Raw genomic sequence first — 5244 nt, 5'->3', positions numbered from 1 at the left:
CTTCAGGGCCCAGGTTCTACTGTTACAGACTTAGTGGATGGCACATATATGACAAGGGGCATAGCATGGAAGAATGGTGTGATAGGTCAATCACAGCCCTTCGCATGATGTGAAGCCCATCTTCAAATGATGTGATTCGTGGGGTGGGAGGAGAAGTTCAAGGGAGAAAGGGAGGTTGCTTGTGAAGGAGGCACAGGGTGGGTCACAGACCCTAGGATGGAGATCTGGGCTTTATTTCCTGTGTGGAACTCAAGGAAGCGACAGATGTTATGGAATCTCTCTACACGTAGATGTGAGGACACTGGATAGAAGCCGTGTCCGTGTGTGTCTGTTTCTCCCACAGAAGAGTGCGTAGGTGTTTTCTCTGCCCTTCACAAGAGGCAACGTAAGCATTTACCAAGCCAAGATCCTGAAGAGACCTCCAGTTCAAGGGGGGGGGGGAGCGCAGAGCTGTGTGTTCATGGCCTGTACAACTGGAAGCCAGATGAGAATGCAGGTGTCAACAGGGGCTGCCGGTGACAGCTGAGGGCCAGATGTCCTGCCTTCCCGCAGGCCCGACTGCTGGCCTTGGCTCTGTAAACGCCTTTCAAAACGAGGAAGATGCTTGAGAGTGGCCTCGACTAAATCAAGATTTCCCTGAACTGAGGTTAAGTCTGAAGTAGTCAGGGGAGTGGGATGTGCAGAGGCAGTTGTTTATCTACCACAGATCAGAGCACACTGTCAGAACTTGTTGCTAGGAAGCGAGGTCCCAGCCAGAAACAACATTTTCCATTTGTGCATCATGCTTACTGTTAGTTTAATAACTTGGAGTGCGGCCTTGGAGAACAAAGCCCGCCTGTTGTCTTGGAGCAGAACCATCATAACTGGCGCCTGTTGACTGTCCTAGTGAAGTCTCAGACAAGAAAAGTCTTTCCCCACAGCCTCCACCACCAACGTGGTCTAAAATTTACCGCAGCGCCCTCCAACCCGAGAGGCCCTTGATCTGAGATGCCTGGACACTGACCTTCCTGCCTCCAAAGAACTCTCCCAGGACATGAGCCCTCATGCCTGGAACTGTCCTCCCTGTCCTCTACTCCCTTTTCGTATTCATTTCTAAAAAATTCAAACTTAAATTATTTCAGGGCCTGAGGAAAGGGCTCAGTGGCAAAGAGCATACACAACTCTTGGAGAGGACCCAAGTTTGGACCTGGCACAAAGGTCAGGCTTCTCACAATTGCCTGTAACTCCAGCACACACACACACACAAATGTTTTACTATTGTTATTGTTTTTGTTGTTTGTTTGTTTGTTTTGAGACAGGGTCTCACTATGTGGTCCTAGCTGTCCTGGCACTCATTATGTAGACAGGTCCTGGCGCTCATTATGTAGACATGCCTGGCCTCAAACTCATGAGATCAACCTGTCTCTGCCCCCTGAGAACTGGTATGCACCACACCTGACCTTTAGAAATATTTAAAATCAAGATTTTGTTTTAGGACTGAGGATGTAGCTCAGTGGTAAAAAATTTGCCTAGCATGCAACTCTACATTCCATCTCCAGTACTGAAAAAAAAGTACTTTATTTATAAGCAATCAAATCCAAATACAGGTGAGGGTTTGAGACAGGGTCTCACCGTGAAGCCCAGGCTGGTCTGAAACGTGAGGTTTCAGCCTTAGCCTCCTGAGTACTGAGAGTCCAGGCATGTGCCACCATGCCTGGCTGGATTTATGTTGTAATTTCAGATTTGGGATTGGAGAGATGGCTCAGCAGTTAAGAACGTTAGCTGCTCTTCCAGAGGACCAGGGTTTGATTCCCAGCATACACATGGTAGATCACAATTGTCTGCAGCTCCAGACAGTGGCACCAGGCATGTATGAAGGCAAAACATTCATATATGTAAAATAAAATAAACACAAAATCTAAAAGTTCAAACATACAAGCCTCTTAATTCAAAGAGAACAAAGAAGAATTTCAAGGCACAAAGGAAGTTGGATGAACAGGAGAACTTGACATTGGGAATTACGGAAAACAGAAGCAGCCACACGGGCTGAGCTTCCAGTGTGTTCCTGCATTTTGGTGTTGTTTTAGTTGATTCACACAGGAATAGTTTGCAAAGGGTCATGCTTTGTTTTTAACAGCTTATTTTGCAACCTCACACAACTATTTAAGGCAGCATGGAAAAAAAAAAAAGCACTGAAAAATTTTTGTCCTAAGATTGATTCATACCCATACTACCAAAATTTGGGAAGTTGAGATAGGAGGAGTACCATAAGTTTGAGGACACCCTGGACTACACAGTAAGTTGTAGGGCAGCCTGGACTAAAGTGAGACCCTATTTCAAAAAACGGCAAAAAGACTGATTTATGAAAATGTATGTGCACACAGATCCCTGCATATGCAAAGAGACATAGAGCAAATTTATTCATAATTGCAAAACTTGGAACCAAAAGGATGTCACTTGTAGGTGAGCACGTAAATAAACTGTGGCTGAACTCAGGTGTGGAATATTAATATGGCACCGAAAAGGAACGAGTTACCAGGCCATGAAAAGGAAATGTAAATGGACAGTGGTGATGTAAGAAGCCAGTCTGAAAGGGACGCACATTGTATGACTCCAATTATCTGACAGTCTATAGAAGGTAAAAGAAAGAAGAGAGAACAGGCAGAGCATAGAGTAGGTTTAGGGTGGCGGAACTGTTCCGTAATGTATTAGAGTATTCAAGGCATTGCTATCCTTTGTGGAAGCCCTCAGAAAGCATGCCACCAGAGCCAGCTCTTTGTGAGCCATGGGCTCTGTTAAGAATGTGCCAGTGTAGCCTATTGGCTGTGATGGATGGCCATTCTGGAACAGGTGTGAGAGCATCACGGACAGGAACATCTATGCTCTCTATGCCAGTTTTACCAGAAGCACAAAAGGTCTCTAAAACTTTCCTATTTATAAAAAGTCAGTTAAGCAAAAATTATTAAGCATATACTAGTATTTGATAACTGCCACACCTCTTTATTACAGAAGTAAAGTCAGAGGAGTAGCAATTAAAACTTGGGGTGTGTTCTGGCTAGTTCTCATGACAATTTGACCCAAGCCAGAGCCATCAGAGAAAAGGGAGAATTGTCATTTCCACTGAGAAAATGCCTCCCTAAGATGGGGCTGCAGGCAAGCCTATAGGCCTTTCTCTTAATTAGTGATTGATGGGGGAGGGCCCAGACCAGTGTGGTGCTTCCTGGGGCTGGTGCTCCTGGGTTCTGTAAGAAATCAGGCTGATCGAGCCATGAGAAGCAAGCCAGTGAGCAGCACCCTCTGTAGCCTCTGCATCAGCTCCTGCCTCCAGGTTCCTGCCCTTCTTCAGTTCCTGTCCTGACTTCCTTCGGTGATGAGCAATGATGTGGAAGCACAAGCCAAAGAAAGCCGTTCCTCCCCACGTTGCTTTTGGTCATGGTATTTCTTCATAAAAATAGAAACCCTAAAACAGGGTTTATCCTTGTGCCACCAATAACACAAGCAGTTGTTATAATTTTGCAGTTGGCCTGACCCCGGGGGGAGGAAGGGTATCACGGCTGCAGCCTTCCCAGCACATAATTGAGAGCAGTGCAAGGGTGTGCCGCCTTGAGTGATTTGCTCGTGAGTAATGTCCTTAATCTTTCCCAACCACAGGCTCAGCAAGGTAAAATAAACGCCGAGAGATGACAGGGAATGGTTTATCCCAGGGTCCCTGCAAACATGAGCCAACATGATTCCTCATGGGATGGTGGTCTTTCATATAAAGACAACAAACCAAACCAAACAAACATAGAGGTTTACAGGTGTGCACTATCTTAATACATAGTAAACATCCTTTGGAGAGTATCTCTCTATAGTATCTATATAGTTATATTTCTAAGTGAGTTCTAGGCAAGCACTCTACCACGGCCACAGCCCTACTTTTTAAATTGCCCCAAGGACCACAGAACTGTATACATTGCTAGTTAAGAGTAATTGAACAAGACCCTTTGAAGATAGCATTAGATTCTTCCTATCAGGTTTGAGTTTATTTGCAAAATAACTATTCCTCCGTCACTAGTGTTTAAAATCTAGTCAGGCTACACCTTAGACCCCAGACCGCAGCAGTCAGAGGCAGATGGAGCTTCTGACTGACAGAACATGCCCGAGGCCAGCTAGGGCTTCACAGTGACCCTGTCCAAGATAAATGAGCAAGTAAATAAAATAAGATTTTAAAAGTCACACGTGAATAGCACCTTACAAACCTCCCTCTGGTAAAATGTCTCTCTTGTCCTTCAGCAACCTGCTTGCCTGCCTGTTTTACCTCTGAGATCCCCTCTGACAGAGTGAGCACACTGTCCTCCACAGCTGGCACACACATGCCATTCTGCTCCTTTTTGAGCTTTTTAAAATCATGATGTGTTTATGTTCAGCTGTAATCCATTTGAGTTTTATGGCAGCATATGGTGTGACAAACAGTTCAAAGGCAAACTATCAGATTGGATTTTTGTTGCTGTTCTTCTATATTAAGAAGTGATTCATCTTTATGTCATTAATTTTGATTTGTCACATGTACATTACATCGTTACATTTTGAGTTCATTTTGGGGATTGATATCACGGATTTCACAACCCTTTTTTTTTTTCTAGGTTTTTTTCCCCCCTCTGACAGTATGTCACATAGCCCAGGCTGCTCTCAAACTCACTGTGAAGCTAAGGCTGATCTTGACCCCTGCCTCCTCCTGCCCCCACATCTTTGGTGCTGGGATTATAAGCCTGTGCCCCCAAATCCAAGTAAAACATTTAAACACAAGTTGTCTTTAATTAGTCCAGTAATTGCTACTTTGTGAATAAATTCAAGCTGTTGGAATGAAAGAATTGTATCATCCCCATCCTCACTGGTAACTTGTTGAGTTACACAGTCTCAGGAGGCATTTAAAAGCGCCAAACATATAGGACTGAGATGTAGCTCAACAATAGAATGCCTGCCTAGTGTGCACATGAGGCCTGGGTTCCTCTCCCAGCGTCACAAAAATCAACAATCAATCAATCAATGCCAGTGAAATGATTTCTTCTCATTCCTTCCTCAAGTCATGGAATTAAAATCTTTCAGGGGGAGAGCCTAGTATATGAACAGTTAAATTCTCTGGGGGTCTGGAGAGATAGCTCAATCGCTATCTCTGCTATTCCTGTTTGTGCTGGCTGCTTTTTACATCAACTTGACAAAAGCTAGAGTCTTTTGTGAAGAGGGAGCCTCAGTTGGGAAAATGCCTCCCTAAGACTGGGCTGT

The sequence above is a fragment of the Meriones unguiculatus genome, chromosome 1 (assembly GCF_030254825.1).
Source record: "Meriones unguiculatus strain TT.TT164.6M chromosome 1, Bangor_MerUng_6.1, whole genome shotgun sequence".
In the NCBI taxonomy this organism is placed as follows: domain Eukaryota; kingdom Metazoa; phylum Chordata; class Mammalia; order Rodentia; family Muridae; genus Meriones; species Meriones unguiculatus.
Note: the sequence above shows the minus strand (reverse complement) of the source record.